The sequence below is a fragment of the Temnothorax americanus genome, unplaced genomic scaffold (assembly GCF_048541705.1).
Source record: "Temnothorax americanus isolate GAGA-0224 unplaced genomic scaffold, ASM4854170v1 Scaffold18, whole genome shotgun sequence".
Classification (NCBI taxonomy): Eukaryota; Metazoa; Arthropoda; class Insecta; order Hymenoptera; family Formicidae; genus Temnothorax; species Temnothorax americanus.
In genome coordinates, this window is record NW_027509318.1 from 2,677,583 (window position 1) to 2,696,050 (window position 18,468).

An 18,468-nucleotide genomic window follows, 5' to 3' on the forward strand; every position below is an offset into this window, starting at 1 on the left:
GCAAATACTAATCCTATTATTATATCAGAAAAAGGAAGATATATAAATTCAATCTCTCTATGAGAAATTGAGATATTTTGCTTTATATACATTTTTCATCTGTTCAAATACGCGAGTATGTTTTTTAAATCCAATTTAAAAAGTTACGAATGTTTGGGAAATATTTAATCAACATTTATTTTATGAAAAATAATATCTGCTTCTGGAAATAGATAATTAAAATTAATTAGAATGTATTACTATGATATAGAATTACGAGAAAAATATTTATCAAAATTGCGCTTGCTATTATGTAGAATTGTAGAATCTACTTATATGACATAAAGTAAAAATTTGTCAATTTTAGAACGCTGCATTGTGTGTCTTACAAAAAACTGATATCTCTGCTAATGTGTAGCATAGTGGTACGTAAATCCTTCTCTCGTTGGAAGATATCGCGTGTAGCTGATATAATCACGATCGTGGATCGTAAAGGATGCTTCGTAGTTGCAGCAGAAATGAAATTTTTTCGTGCGAAAAAGATTTATCGGTTGCGCCATTCTATACAAATGGATGGTTGCTACTCGCCGCGCATTTATATGACGCAGTTAGGAAAATTGCAGACACGCTTAGAAATGCGCTTGCAATGCGCATAAATAAATCGCTATCGTTTTAAGTAAAAGTATCGAGTAATAGATACTTAATTTAATCGCCATAATAAATAATTAAATAAAATTGCACTTCGTAAAAAAAGCCATTAAATAAGGACTCTTTTACTATTATTATTTACTGTTATTTACTTTATTTCTAGAATGTTATCTTTTTTTAACGCGTTAATATACGCAGCGTATGTCCAAATTAACGTCAAATTAGAAAAATTGCATGAATTTTTGTTAATTTAAAGCCTCATGAAAATCGTCATTATTCAGAAAGTAATGTATATAGAATATTAATTAATATTACGTTAGATATAGAGTAAATATAAGTCAAATATGTTCCAATATCCTCTCTTTACGACATATACGAAAATATAATTACGAAATCAGAGAATTGAGATTTGCACAGCTCAATGCCGTCATTAGCTTTTGATTGATTTCTAACGTTATGTCTTCATCAAATCGAGCTATTATTGATCTTTGATGCACAATTCGACGCTATAACCGGACTGTCTCGTGATTGGCGAGGCTCCTAAAGTTGGTGCACGCCGTTAGATACGTCATTCGATTAGCGTTCATTGGACGAAATCATAGTTTCTGGGTAGCTTAACCGGCCAATAACAAGTGATCAACAACATCATGAAAATTAGGACACCCTCAGATCAATTGGCAATTAACTATGGCGCCCAGGACGGACTTTATGAAATCTCGATTCGATTACATCGAAGTGTGTACTCTGGCCGGCGCGCGGAGGTTGAGCGTCATCGTTGGCAATGGCGGAAAATTGGAAATTTACCTAAGCAATTTGCCAGGCGCGCTCACCTGATCGCCGTCCTCGTCGTCCTCTCCTCGCGATTTCCTATTATTTCCAAGTAGGTCACCCGTGCGACATGTTAAAATTTTCAGCGCCGCAGCATGTTTCAGTAACTATGACGCTTTAACGTACTGTCTTAAAACTAGGCCACGTGTCAGTAAATTTCGTACAGACGATGTTTGGTATGCTGTTTCGTAAGTTTTAACCAAACTTCGTTTCATCAATAGGTATACGTATTAGCACAATTCTTTTAGATATATACGACCCACATTTGTTACCTACCCGCAATGTTACAGATAATAAATCACGTGACGTATTTATCAAAATTATCAGCAACCACACGATATTTAATTCAATATAAAATATCAAAAGTTTTATTTTGTTTTATTCTAATTGCCGTAAATGAGCCAACATTTGAACAAATTAACGGTGACAAATGAGCGAATACGCGACAGATTAATTGTGACGAATGTTTCGACACTGAAATGTTATACGCTTGTTGAAGATTGCGCTCGCTTCTTCAAACAATGTGACGGATAAAATGCTGTATGTTTCGTAGTTCAAAACAGGAAATGAGAAGCCTTAAAAGAACGGTGCACCTTAATATCCCTAAACAAGGAAACTTTTTTTCATTTTCACCGCCATTACTCGTTTGTACAGCTCAATTCGCCCTTTGCCCACTATGCACGGAGGTATATATACGCGGACGACAATATTAATAAAGTAGAAGGAAAGTAGTTCGCGAAAAATATAAAGGATCCCAGCATCCGCGAGAGCAAAGAGAAATGAAAGAGAACGGGAGGATCCAAGAGGGAGATAAAAATTTAAAAAGACGGAAGCTCGGCGAAAAAAGAAAACACGCATAGAAAGAAAAGAATATATATATATATATGTATATATATAAATATGTATGTATATATATATATATAAAGAGAAAAAGAAGAAAGAAGAGGAGAGAAAAGACAGCTCGCTGCAGAATGGTCGGCCATCCGTCAAGCATTAAAGACACGCGAGATAGAGATGTATTGAGAAAACCGGGACAAAAACCTATTGTTAGACACACGCTGCAGAGGAATATGTGTACCATTGCTACTTGTCACCTTTCGACCCCTTTTCAGTTCCATCCATAGCGTGTAAGTGCCAATCGTCAATGCGAATATGAAAGGCGAAATTGTATCATCAGCGCGAAATTATATGCGACGCGCGACGTTTGAAGTCGTCGGCAATTATTGCCGCGCGCGATCGTTTTACTCTGGAGAATCGCAGTTTCCTCATTTCATTTGACGATTATATATCTCATATTTAATTATAAAATCTGTTTTCAGAAATTTGTTAATCAAATAAAAAAATTCCATGTGTGTGGAACATACACCGCATATTTCAAAAGTTTTAATTATAAGTAACATAATATTTAAATTCTGTCTCAAAATGCTAGATTATTTTTTTATGCACAACAAATTAAATTAAAATTGAGACAAAAAACATAGAAAAAAATCTAGTACATTTAACATGTTTGTTTAATTATAGCAAATTAATCAAGAATACTTTTTGGATTTGTTTTGGATTTATATAATTGCAAGCTATCTTTTATCCGGATTGAAAAAGAAGATTGCAAGGATGAACTTGAAGTACGTAATATTTTACGAAGGCATATGTAAACTTATTTAGACCACTAATTACAAAATTTCACAGGTAAGACCGATGAGCCTCATTATGCATAATTCATAACAAATTTAAACGGGATCTAATTAAAAATTTTCACCATCACGTCGCAAGTATATTTACTTTAATAATCGTTTTATCAATTTTTTAAAGCCTCGAGCAGCTTTATCACTCGATATTTAATCGAGAAGATGCAAAAAAGAGATAATAATTAAAATATATACGTACGCGATGGAGCATCTCTCAAGACTCGCCCTACAATTTTTTTCGGAAGCGTGCGGGAGGTAGCGAGGCAAAACTACCGTATTACCTCGTTACTCGGTTTTCAGGAAGTGTAAAAGTAATTACAAGTGGAGGAAGTAACAAATCGCTTCGCCCGACAGCGGCAATAAACGGCGGCGAGTATTTTAAGTAGTCCAGTCATTTTACTGTCGGACACGCTAGCCCTCGAGAGCGATTTTCCCCGTGAAAGCGGCCGCTGTGTTTCGTATTTCATTTAGAGTGACGTTTATGCCATTGAAATGGGATAGTGGTCCGGAGATAACTGGATGTCGGAATTATTTATACAATTCGTAGAATTAATTTGCGCTACTTTTTTTCGTCTCACAATCAGACTTGTAGCTTTTATGTCATCATACTGCAGCCATAAAAGCACATACATGTATACGTATATAGTTTCCTATCAAACAATTTCGATTATTTGAATAAAATACATCTCTAAAATAATTGTATTGTTCATTCCGCTATGTTTTTCCTTTCAGGTAGATATCCATTGTCCTGATTGTCCATAGACCATCAGTGACGTAAGAGGCAGGACGCAATTATTTGATAAAGGCAGCTTCTATCGCAGCGTCGCGCTAGTACCGAGCAATCTATTACAGATTAATTGGCGTTTCTATCAGCCTCGGAGCTCTCTCTCTCCTCTGTCAATCGATCCGATGGACGGAGGAAAAAATATGAAATCTAGTTCTTGCGCCGTGAGGGTACACGTTAATTCGATGCGATGGGCCGGCTCGCTCGCACTGTCAATAACGCTTTTTTCCTCTCGTATCGACGTTGCATCTCTTGTATCGAGAGAACTGCACGCTAGAGAGGGCAATTGCCGATGCATTCTCTCTCTCTCTCTCTCTCTCTCTCTCTCTCTCTCTCTCTCTCTCTCTCTCTCGTGTGCGTGGTTTATTCCTGGAGCATGGTTATTAACACGACGCCGCGATCGCGCAAAAGCCCTCGTAAAGCCTCGTCTGCCGAGTGGCTACCTGCGAACGAAGTGTTGGACAGGTGTCAATCGCCATCGATACTGAGAGGAGAGGTCCTCTCCTGAATATACATACATATATATATATATATATATATATATATATATATATATACATATATCCATACGCACATATATACATACATATATATATTCATATATGCGCCGGGGTTAATTGCGAGATATCACAACGCGGGCGGGTGTCGCCGACAGTGGAAAACGCGGGTTCTGATGGACACCCTCGATTAACTCGAGAGCCGCGAACACTGGGACGGTTCAACCCGATCGCTTGTTTTCTCCCCGGTACTTTTTCAGCTTTTGACAACGATCAATGGTGCTGATGGGGCTAATACGATGGTCGCGACGTTTACTGATGACACTTATGATCGTGAATACGGTCCGGGGGCGCGGACCCGACGGGACTCCTCGATCCAGCCGTGGTACGTGACATAGATATCGGCCGTACACAATTAATACCTTAATATTAATTGAATGTCATTAACATTATAATTATTAATAACGGCATGCACGGATGTACGGATAATGATATCAAATGTATTTACAGATGACAGTTGCAATCGCGTCAGTATAAATATTAATCGTATATTCGACAAATTAAATATTTGTCAATATTATCCAAATTATAAATATTATTGCTATATCGGTATACTTAAAGCGCTCATTAATGCAAATAATATAAGTTATTAAATATTTTATGAAGCAAAAGGTGAACCGTGAATCGCAATTTCATAATATGCAATGTATTATACATAAATGTGACTGTATGCGACGCATGCTTTTATATGCGAAACTTTTCCTGTTATGATACAAATGAAATTATTTGTTTAAACGATATTGGACAAATAAATATTAATTAAACACTGCCGCAGATCAAAATCGAATGTTGCAGTGAACCCAATGCGGTAATTATAAAATTAACATATAGAGATAACATATGCAAAATGATACATAAATATTGAACAGTCTACTGACACTACTTAGCAGAACGTTATAAAATATTATTTTAAGTAATTACGCGATATTTTATTTTAATTAAGTTGCAATTCTATATTGAGACGCTATCTTGCGTGTGATAGAGCAAGCACAGTATATTATCGTCACGTAGAGATCGCAAGTAAAATCGATAAAAAAACGCTAGTTTCTATTACTTCCGCCTTTTACGTATAAAAATAAGCATTAGAACAATTAATCCCTACAAGTCGTTTGTAAATTAAATTGAGGCGGAAAAAAGCGTTCTGTCAACAATGTAATTCGAGTTGACAGGATCAATTAGTCGGAGACGACGAAGTGCGTGCCGTGGGTAACCGGAACAATCGATCCTCCCTCTCTCTCTCTCTTTCTCTTTCTCTGTTTGTCTCTCGTCCTCTCTTACAATTTAGAGGAGAGAAGCGTCGAAACAATCGTACGCAACCGGTTTCGCAACGCGATATAGATATGGACGAGGACGCGCATATTCGCTCCTCCCCCACCTTGCCTCGATGTCACCCGGACGATGACGCGTCCTGACAGCCGGAATCGCGAGGAAAGCGATCCTGCGCGTGACATCCGGTCACGCGGCTCGCATACGAAAGCACGGCGCGATGCGAACTCGATCGCCTCTCGCAACGGCGAGAATGGAATTCGACAGGCCCCATCCCTACACACACCCTTCCGCCCCGCCCCGACCTCTCTGTCACTCTCACCCTCTGACGTTGGTCGCTGACACATACTCCACTCGCTCTCCTGATTCCTAGTATATGCACATACATACTCGTATACCCGCGCGACCACACCTTGTTTCCTTTACCCACTTTGTAACTCGGTCTTTCGCTCGTCATTATCCTTCCGTTCTTTTCTTATGTACTTTATTCATTAATCCTACATTGCCACTGGTAAAATAAAGTTTACTCAGGTGATCATCGGTGCTATCCAAATTACAGGGCTTTTAAATCAGATATAACTGTTTTCTATGTAATAATATGTTTTGTAAAATTGTCTTTCAAGTCAGTAATAGCAAAAAATGTTTATATAAATACAACTTTAACTTTAGCTGCTGTTATATTGCAGAGTACACGATATTAAAAAGAAGATGTTAAGATAAAACAGTATTCCAAATTGCTTGTGAGTAAATAAAGTCCAATTTATAATAAGTCTGATCAAAATATATCGAAAAATTAACTATGTCAAATTTAAATACAATTTTCAATTTTGATAATACATAATTCATATAATTCACATTTTATATCAAAATATTGCCTTAAAATTAACATAACACAATGAATTCATGTAAAAAGATATTTAAATTAATATGAAAATGCAAGTAAGTGTTACTTTCTTTCTGTTATCGAAAAACATTTCCATCTTTGATCCGTAGTAATTAGATGTTTTTTATTCAAATAAATATTATTTGTTCTCTAATTGTAAGTATTAAATCTTTTTTCATCCTAAACATTCTGCATATTTGATGGCTTTTTAATTAAAGAAATAATACAAATAGCACATTAAATTGCAATTTCACGGTTAATTGTTTCTATCTACATTTATATAGTGATTTTTAAATTTATTCCTCTATACACTGTTGTATATTCCATCTCGTTATGCCTCTTCAGACAGGATTTGCCCTAGAATAATAAATAGACTTTTCTCCCTGTCCTCCTACCTTTTTACCCTCTTTCCTATAGCCCCTTACACAAACTTTCCCACCTTTTCCACTTATACTTTTCGTCTTCCTCTCGCACGGTGTCCCACGCCTACGATTTCTTTCTCTCTCGTGGACGTGCCTTCCTCTCATAACGTACCCCTTTTACTTCGAGCCGCCGCCGTGGCCATTAAACGTCAGCGGCAGGCCGCCGATGACGGAGTACCGTCGTCCTTCGCACAATGCTCTCGAGTGCAATTGCATCGAGACGAATACGCGAGCCGAGGGATTGACGGAGCGTGTGATTCTCGGCTTATTATTTTTGCGTGCGTCGACGCCGTCGACGAAACGAACCTGGTCGAAGGCAGGAAGCTAATCCTAATCAAATTCTGCAACGTAGAAAGGCTGAGGCGGATTTAATGCTCTTCGCAGAAAGAATTGACAATGCGATAGTATCAACAATATAGAGACGATATCTTCGATAACGTCGCATTAAGAAGATCGATACCGCGCTATTATATGATCGCCAATGGCGATGATTTGCCAACCTCGCGAAATATCACGTGACGGATCCCTCGACGGCGATTACGCTCTATTGTAATGTGACAATAGCAGGCTTGCTATTCCTGATGCACTTTGCCGGAGTGCACTCGGTGGTCCCCGCGTCCGTGGACCGACAGAATACGCAGTTCCTGCTTTATTATTATTTCGTGACGTGTGCCCATGACGTCCATTCGACGGGGCGTCATAGTCGATTGAGCGCCTATCTAATTAGCGTCAAGCCACACGCGATTCCGTCCTGACATTAGGCGTCGAGGGACTCGGACGTATTTCCCCTCTCCTTCCCATTCATGGTTAAACAGAACCCCCATACTCCGTTCTGCCCGTTAATATTAGCACTGCCAATTCCGTACAGCGAGCTGTCTTGCATATTTCATGCTAGCAAGTTCCGGCTTCGATTGTAAAGTTTATTCTTGGCCCTAAAGTTAAATTCGGAAACTTGGTTAAGTCTCGATTGTTACTAATTCGGCAATTATTAGATATTGTAGCAGTAAACGCATTAGTAGTTTGATTGTTATTACCGTTATCGAGAGGGAAACGAGAGAAAAAAGAGAATAATACATAGTATACTCAAGACTTTTAAGATACGTCGCTAGAAATCATTTTCATCACTATAATAATATAATTATTGAGACGTGCAATTACACAGTCCATAAAAATATCTCGAACAGAGCTATTCCAATTTTAGTGAGAACTTCACGATAACTAGTCTAATGTAGCGAGTGCCAGCGCTGAAAGCTAACCCGCGTGAAAATAGCCTTACCAGCGAAATGAATTGAACAATCGCAACGAAAACGAGATTTTACGTCGGCGTGTCGGCGCGCGCGCGCCGGTCGAAAATGCAGCGTTACGCTCGCAGTACCCGGCAATCTGGCCGCTTCATTTCTGGGACTCCATTCGGGTGACTCACCCCCCGGCGCTTCTGCGCCAGCAGACGCCGGCGGTCGGTTTCGACGAGAGCGAATCTAGAAATTAAATTTCAGCGGATCCGGCTCGGAATGCCAAGCACCTTGTACGAGAGCCAAACTAACTTGCCTGTGTACCCTTGTTCTCTTCCTACCCTCTTCCACCCTCTCAATTTTCCGGCCTCCTTGTCGGCTATATAGCTTTTCGGCACCTTCGACATCCTTGCGCGGGAGAGAACGTGGCGATTGAGATAAAAGGGGAGCGGAATGTCGTGAAAAAGATGTCCCTTCTCCATCTCGGTAATATGGCCGACCGGACGTTCCGTCGCGACGAGATATATAGAAGTGTCTTTCTTCCCCCCGTAAATTTAGCACCTTTTTTCTCCTAGACTTTCGGCCATCAGTTCTTTTTCCGTCCGTCTTTCTTCATTCGTGCTTTTCACCGGTTCGATCCGAGAAGACATTTTTGTTTTTCCCCTGACGGCGAATAGTTGTCAAAGATCGCATCTACTTGATGAGGCAAAAAAAAAAGAGGAAAAAAGTGAAAATCTGATTTTCCTTGAAGAACTTGGCCCTTATTCTCAACCTCGTCGAATGGATGATCCATGTTGTTTCGTTTCTTATGGGACCATCGGTATCTCGATTCGGATTACACGTAATTTTCGGATCCATCCCTCGACCTTGGACCGAACGAAGAGATTGATCGGATTGACTGGCAATTGAGATCGATTGACATTGTTCGCCGGAGATGCTTGATAGTGACAGACTTTTATTTCACGTCTGCTCTTATCTTTATTTTGTCACCGATTAAATTGTCTCGACGAATGATTCAACGAGTTCTGAAACGATAGAGAACAATTCGACTGTCGTCAGCCATTTGATAAATTCTCTTGTCTCAAGCATAGCAAACTGTCTAATCCTTAATCACACGTATTATGGAACTGATAAAACTGATAGAACTGATCTTTTATCAGAATTATTTCTGCGCTTTTATATATATTGTTATAAAAATAATAATAAAATAAAATATTGGATTTCTTATTGTTTTTCTTTCTTTCTTCTTAATTTAAGAAAAACCTTGTATTATCCAACTTATAAGCTTGTTGATACTATATAGAAGCAGATATAAATATTCTCTTTCAACAGATTGCTAGCCTTAAAAACAGATTTTTTATCGATTTTATCTGGTCTAGATCCATTTTTGCTCGATAGATATAAAAATAAATATAATGTTGGTTTCTTGCTACACAAATTTCAAAATAATTCGAAATGATCCGAAATGATTTATTCAAAATGAATACACGTTTTACGATAAATTGGTTTAGCGTCTATTTATAGCAATATCGTAATTCCGGGGAATTGCAAATACCACTGAAACCACTTACATTCTCGTTTCAAACAAGATTTCCAATTCATGAGGACATTCGAATTCATCAGTAACATCATGGTCACGACACATTAAATTAATTCATACCGCGAAAATCGATTTGGGCGGTCTTTAAAGCCGACGGATTCGCTTGATGTCGCCTTTTTCCGCTCCGACACGCTCGAGCGGGAGCGCCCGCGCCGTAGCTCAGCGGTGAAATGCGAGTGACTGTTAATGCGCGATTAACAACCTAGCGTGGCATGGAACGGACGCCATGCCGCGAAACGGGATCTGGCAGTACCTACGTCCGTGCATTCGCAGCACTGGTAACTCGCTTAACTGATAATAGCCTTCACCTTTGTGGAGGTAGCGAGCGCTTTGTGGAGTCGATTCGCCATATATCGATTCGCGCGCGGCGAAAAGCTACGCTGCTCCGCATCCGCCGCGCGATGCTCATTAGATTTGGTCTTCGCTTTTAGCCCGCCCCCTTCCCTTCTCCCCACCCCGCTCACTCCGACTGTCTCTCCCGAAGACCAGCCAGCTATCTCTAACTTGCGAGTGCGAGATTGCTTCAATTAGAATCAGCGGTGCACGTCAAAGCGACCGAATCATAAGCGGGACATAGTCGAATAATCTATGAAATTATCTCCGCCGCAAGAATTGCTCGGAGGAAAATAGCAATTTAATTGAGACATGGACGCTGGCACGATGAAAAACATTAGTAAAAAGATCTGAGAAATATAACAGGCGTTCGATTAAATTCATCTTGATATATGTCATGACCTGAAATTTGTACAATATGAGAGCGATTATTGATCATTGTTCGTGGCACGTGTAGATTCCTTTACCTCTAATACAATATTCAAGCAGACACTTGGAATTATGACAGGCAATAGCTTCTCAGCTCGCGTATTATTGACGAGGCGGTATTAGAAGGCGAATCTTATTATATAGTCTTTATAGCAGTCATTATTAGACATCTATATAGTTCCTACATCGCTAACGACGGCTCAAAGCCGAGCGGCTATTGACACGGCAACAAAATTACGACGAAAACGCTGATGGCATTTACGCCGCACCGCGCGCCCGCGCCAGGGCAAAGACGGGGCTTTCACAGGCGACGCTCGCCACAGTATAATAATTAATGACGTGCGAGATATATATATCAAATTGCTGACTGGCGTACGAATAATAGATGATACTTCAGCGAGGTTGGCTGCCGACGCGATTTGCATTCGGATTTCCGCGAATTTTAGATCGATTAACTCGTAACCCCCGTCTTCGTCGGCGGTATTAACGCCTCGCTCACACACTCGGTTATTCCCTTTCAAAAGTTACCACGAGGATTCGCTTACTCGACCGAACCTGCCGTTCGTTTCCAACACACGAGCTTATAGCTTCTCCCTATCATAACATATTATTTAATAATATTATTATAGTTTACTCTCTCTAAATCCCACATCGCATTTTTTCGCGATCAGATACTTCATGTGTTCTTCTCTTTCCCTTCTTCCCTTCATACGTCTGTCGCATATTGCATTTCATTTTAAACGAATAATCGGATTAATCAGATCTTTTTACAGGTATCTTGTTCTATGTATCTTTGCATTCTTATTGAATTAAATTAATCTGTATTCATTTAATAAAGATATTATTGTTACTACCTTATCTTCTGCTCCTCTTCCCACCTTCTATTCACCTTTTTAAAATTTTTAATGACTACCTTGTAGTCCTCCTTTCGAAGGCGGATTGAAGGCGCATCGAAACTATAAAGCAAGTGGCATGGAAATCAGATTATACAGATTATGGACAACATAAAGTGGAATTTCTGCAAGGGACGTTCCTATATTAGATAGGTTATGACCTAGATCTTTGATGCTATAATTGACATTAAGTGGAAATGTAATTAGAAGCTCCTCTCTCGCTCTAAAGACATTCTCTGATAAATCAAATAATCCACGTGCGCCTTCTTTCATAATCTGCGTTGATCGATTAAGAATAAACGTCAGCGATCTTCAGTTGAGTGGCGTGCTAATTGAAAGGTAAACAATTCGATGCGAAATACAAATTAGCGATTGCTGATAACGGAGTTTCTCTCCGCAAAAAGCCGTGCATCAACTAGGTTAAAAATAACCAACTTCAGAGATTTCTTTTAACGATACATATTGCGCTATTAAAAGTGAACAAAACAATAATACTGCTGTAATCAAATTTGACTCAATTTATTTAATTTAAATCTCAAAGTGTGTTACTTATAGAAATAACTCCTCCATCTGACACACACAATCGTTCTTCAACAAGAAGAAATTTATTATTTACGAAGAATGTATTATTTTAGGGACACTAGTCTCATGCTATTATTTTAAGTATGGAATGAATTTGAATTGAATCGGTGATATTCATAGATGTCCCTAAAACAAAATGTCACGAGAAACACTCTTTTATCGTTTGCCATTTTAAAATTATTAAGATCTAAATGTAACTTTTCAATGTTATTTTTAAAAAACGTATGCGGCGGCACTTAATAAAGAAAACCGTGTACGTAAAGCTCTCTCCCTCTCTCTCTACCTGACCGTCCTTTTTTCCCTCCTTCTTCCTCTCGTCCTCTCTCTTTCTTTCTTTCTCTAATATGCGAGATAATTAAGTTGTGTTGGTTAATTAAGACGCCAGGCACTGCATTTGGCAATTAGTATCGTGACAGGAAAGATGCACTTCGTGCATCAGGACAAAGACAAAGAGATTCCACTTGAGAGAGCGCTTCTCGCTTGTGCATGAATCGAGCCGTAATGGATGGCAATTACTGCTGAGTGCAGACCGTAACACTTCTCGATAATCGTATCGCCCTTTTCATCGAACGACGGAAACGAGCAAAGAGCAGTAGATCAGACGAGTCTGCGTTTCGTTGCACTGCCAGTCAATTTATTATAGATTTCGAACGACGGAACGGAATCCATCGAGATTGGAATCATTCAGTTACAAGAATATTATACAAATCATTGATTTTGTGTATGCAAAGTGAAGTAGAATCGCATTAAAAATTTATTGTAAATTTTGATTTGCTTTTTTCCATAAAATGTTATATTTGCCAAATCTTTGTAAAACTTTTTCAATGTTCAGATCATTGCGGAGATAAACATTATTTTGTTAATCAGTACACAATCTCCTCTATTATTTTTTTTTTCAAATTTAAATTGTCGCTAATAGAAATCTTTTGCAATACTGTAAACAAGGGGTTGAAATTGGAGGTTGAAAAGATTTAATTGAAAACGCGAAATTTGCCAAACAAAGATAACGATTTAAACGCATACAAATTTAATTTCACAATTGCATCTCATATATATAAACTCGTAAATCTAAAAATAATTTGGCGATAATAATCGCCAATCCGGTCATAGGTCAAAAGTTCGGAGTGTTCGAAGGCATATTCAAAATTCAAATTAGAGCTATTTTACGGATTTATCTGCGAGACATGACGTTTTTCCTTTATTTATAATGCCACTTGTAGATTAATGTCGTTATTGACTGAGTTACTCATGAGAAATGTCGACAGATTAAATTTTGAAATTAATAAATTACTCGGCAGCAGTCGCGCGGGACACCGATTCCAACGCCGACGGTTATTTACGTCATAAAATACAGCGCGTAGCCGAGCAGATATTAATTTATCTCCGAAAGTAGTTTCCATTAATTTAAAGCAGCAGGCGCGGTCGTGTCTGCATTAACTGTACACTTGTATACGCGATTCCTCTCTCCCTCTCTCATATATACAGGTATATATTTTATATAGAATGCCCGAGAAAAAATAAAATACAAATAAAATTCAAAATCGAATACCTTCCAACAAATGTGTTTCAATCAAATCTCAATTAGTTTGTTTTGTATAAAATATCGATATACTGTTTGATGAATATTTAATTCCACCGCTTAAATACAGGCACGGTTATGCAATGCCAGTGAGAGTATGTCAAGAAACTGAACCAGAATGCAAAATGAATTTCTACTTCGTTACTACTCCGTTAATTGGACGACTAATTACTGTTAAATCCGTAACACGGCAGAACAGAAATGCTACTGTGTTCTGTTTGACATTCCATAAAATTGCTCTCTCCTCTAACGTCAATTAAAATATTTAGTTTATTTTGCAGGAAAGCTTTTACAATTCCTCAACGCCGTAATAGAATATAAGCAATAAGAATTAAATATTCGTGTCTCAATCTCGGTTAGATAACACAGGATTCTTGTCTTTGAAATCTATTACTACTACGTTCGACTATTATTTATCAGTATTCACGATGCAAACAATTTACGTAACTAATTAAATAACAATAAGTACAGAACGTGAATTTGTATTCTTTTTTACATCACACACAAATATATGAGATAAATCTGTAGCAGATATCAAAACTGTCAATTTTACATTCAACATTCATCGTCAATACTTAAAACAAGCGAGATAAGTAAATTTTTTCTGAGTATATTTTTAACATAGAAAAAGAACTAAGAGACAAGAACATGTAATATATAATTTTATATACTTATCTGACATATACTTTATTATGTCAGTTTCAATGTTTTCCAAATATACGAGTATCGCTTTCTCTTAATGTATCATCCCTCTTTTCTCTTTCCGCCAAGACAGATTTTAATCCGCGAGGATTCTTATCCGGGACGAAAATGCGTCTCGTGCGCACGTGACTAAAAATCCGCGGCTTTTTCTCTTTTCCTCTCAGTTCATCTATCATCCAAATTGAGTAATAAACCTTGGCCTGTCGCGGAACTTGCTTTTTAAAACACTTTAAAAGTTAATCTTGCGGGTGCAACGGATGCAGCGCAAAGAATGTACCAGCGATGCCTTTTTCTAATCCTCTTCGGCCTACGCCCAGTCACTCCGAGCCTCTCTTTTGCCAGTCTTTTCATTCTTGTTTTTCCAGGACGACACATAAACAGGCAAAAAAAACTATGGCCAAATATTTCCACTCGCCTACTGACGAACGAGATACATGAGGTACGACATTTTCTCGGAACTATAATACGATGTCACCGTATTATCGCTCTAGATGAAGACAACAGTTCGGTGAAGCATGATATTAATCGTGGTTGAAGAAGAATTTATAATTTGACACATAATTTATAGCGTGTACGGTGTATCGGAAAATTGATTTTTCTTAAACGTGTTATATTTTTTCCTCTAACTTGGAACATTGTTGTACTACCATTGTTGGTTTTGCAGCAGCCACGGAAACGGCTGTGCATGATGCGCATCAAGCTTCCGCTTTGACGCGCGTCCCACGGTTCAAAGCTTAGCATATTGTGTTATAACTACCTGTCGACCCTGACGTGTAATTATCGAGGTATTCCAAGGGCCAACAGTCTTTTAGGTCAGATGACTATCGATCAACTTTACAGATCAAAAATATTGTGAAAATTTGTTAAATTTGAACGGAGTTAAAATACTTCGAAGAGTATCAAGAATCGACTTTTCTAGCGTTTCGCAATATAAAATATTCGTTTAACCAACTTCTGTCTAACATTCAACAATTTTTCCCACAATTTTCTGAAAAAAGCACATCACCATGTTTTTCCTCATTCGCATTCGCGCCGACGTTTCGATCTAACGAGCGTTGATAAAATTGCATGTCGATTCCGAACACCGGTTAATCATCGAGGCAAACGGGAAAAACCACGAATTAAAAAATCTCATAGTCGGAAACGCAAACAAGGGACGGTAGTCCAAGAACGATTACGCATCCGCAGTTCGGAAGACACGTTCTAAGAACAGAAAAACACGACGCGATTTTTGAAAGAGTTTGCTCTTTCCTCGCCTTTTAGAAACGGAATTTCTCCCGTATCTGAATCGGCAGAGGATTAAGTTGCGACGCCCGTTAGGCGAGCCGCGCGACGATTTTAGTCGCGGAGGCAGAAGGATGACGAGTTGGAATAGTCTCGCGGAATCGCAGGCGGGAGACGTAAGGCCGAGGACCGGGGTGAATGGGTGTAATTCCTAATGGATGGAGCGTTAGGCGACGCTGCGCGCCGCAACGCGATGAATGTTAATATCTCAGCTCGGGGGACAGAGTGGCAAAGTTTTCAATTAACGTGAGCGAACCAGAGATTAGCGGGATGAAGCGAACGTTATTAGAAACAGCGAGAGAAAGAGAGACAGAGACGCAGAGCCGCCCCCGATAGTCGTCCCTTTTGGGATTACAAGCCGCGAAACGACGAGCAACTGGCATATTATTCGGCGATAATACTTTCAGGTCCGCGTGCACCCGAAGGTCCAGATGATCCGGATGTCTTCGAGTGCAACGGGAAATTGGACCGCATGTCACCATTGGTTTCTGCGCCTCCCATCACTTAGCATCCCCATCATTTAGCACTCCGTACATTTTACTCGCAACACGCTTCGTTGAACAAATGTCGACAAATCTGTCAATGCATATTTAGCAAATATTCCACACCAGGCGTAGTTGCAAATATTACTACTTAATTTTCAACTTAAACGTAACTTCAGGTATCGAACGGTTTCAAGAATAAGAGAGGGATATCTGATATCCCCGGTCACGCTAGATATAGGAATGCGAGAGTTGCAATCTCTATGTCTCAATTCACGGTGGTATAAAGAGTCATTGACTCATCTAATTCCTAAGAGCAAGTCCCACTGCTCGAACGTTAAATACGGCCGCGTGGTTCGACAATTTTGGAAACAATGCCGGGACCGCGGAGGACGTGGACGCGGTGAGCGAACTAGCGTTCCAGAACGCTGGAATCCGAGAGTCCAATGATGAGTTACCTTCGAGTGGCCGAGTATTACCGAGAACCTTGCGGAGGAACATACCACCGGCGGCAACAGTGGCGCTCAGCGACCGTGCTCGTATATAGAGCCGGGTAGAGATTTTCTCAACAATTTTCGAAACTTGAGCCGAGTTATCCTTGGTATCTGATATTACCAAAATGCCGGAAAACAAATTGACGGAAAAAATTCCGTGAATTTTCACAATGATATTCGTGGATAACACGCCCGGGGGGAAGAGGCAGAAGGAGAGGGAAAAAGTTGGACGGTCGATTTCGCATAAATGCAGTAAGGATATAATAAACTTCGGAATTAAACTTCGAAATTTCCTGCTGGTTATATATAATGTATAACGCTTCGAAATTTGCAGTCTGAGCGCTAATTAGTGTTGATCTCGGGGAAGCTATGCGAGGCGTCGCAAATCGTTCAGCGAAGTATCTTAACGTTTCTCAAACAGTCCTCGTCGAGCGGGTAAATTTCGCAGTGACTCGAGACAAAAAATTAAAACATTCGATAATAACACATTCCGTGCGATAAATCGAAAGTCGAAAGATTCGTTAATTATCGAAACAATCTACTTTGCGTATTTTCTTACTTAATTAATCGCCAAATGCGACGGAAACCACGAGTTAACACGCATTCGAAAAGGGCGCGGCGTAATTTGCGATGTCTGGACCGTAGTATCCACAAACGTCAGGGAAATTCCATCCGCGGATATATTTCAGAGATTAATGCACCGGCAACCGGCGAGGACTCTTGAAAGATGAAACGTCGGGTATTGTCGGCCGCTTCAGAACTCCGTCAAGAGTTCCTGGCGTGCATGTAGCAATCGGATTGGATTACGCGTCCAGACGCGCTCCGGATATACGTCCGGGAATGGTACGAGGATACTGTGACGGAGTTTGAAGGACTTCGAGGGCGATGGATGATATTTAGTACAGGAGCCGACGTACGGAGCTACACGGTAGTTCGCATCCACGATATCTCGGTGCGCGGAATGCACGTAACGTTGTTACCGTCGAAGCGATCCTCGGGAGGTTATCGCGCCTGGCATTTAGAGTCCTAATTAGAACGGCGGCGTGTTTGTGGAAAGCTGCGTCGACCAGGTAGTAGAAACATCTAATTATGTTCCGGACGAGCACATCACCGCGAGAGATTCAAAGCAATTATAAATTTTATTCAAAAATTTTCGCGATACTATTGATACTCTTTCTCTTCACTTCCCCAAATAAATGCTCTCGCGCATATTTTCCGCTTGAAATCGTGAACTTTTTATTCCAAAAAGTAATAAAAGATTTTTTCCGTAAAACTTCGAAACTTTCCTTTCTATGCATATACTTCAAGTTTTAGATCTCAAAAATATTCGTTTGAAAAATTGATGAAGTTATATAAGTATTCAATGACTCACTCAGCTCGAACAATCTGAGTGAAGATTATTTGTTACCAAGAAGGCTAAAATAGGAAAAAGAAAAGATCGAAAACAGTACTTTTCTTGAGTATAAAGAATACTTTTGTATAATCCTAAAAGCTGATAAGTATGAAAGACTTATTGAAGCATTGAATTCTGTTGAAATTTTATAAAACTGATGCCTTTCACTTGAAATCACATTTTCTATAGATTAGTGTCTTCAAAATCTTAAGAATTAAAAGATCAATTTCAAACTCTGCCAAAATATAAAGTATATTTTCTTTTCTCTTATCAATTTTATGTTTTCTAAAAAATGCATTGTATAATCATTTTTTATCGCAATAATATACAATTTCAAAACATACAAAAATATGAATTTTGCTTTCAAAGAGTTGATACTTTATTATTTCTTAAATATATATTTATTAGACATG

The 18,468-nt window shown here is 39.0% G+C and overlaps 1 protein-coding gene across 8 annotated transcripts in view; it reads right to left on the bottom strand.

Annotated features, from left to right (window-relative positions):
* LOC143896326 (agrin) overlaps nt 1-18,468 on the bottom strand; it is a 459,794-nt gene that overhangs the window by 189,232 nt on the left and 252,094 nt on the right. The gene's annotated exons all lie outside the window — the stretch shown is intronic.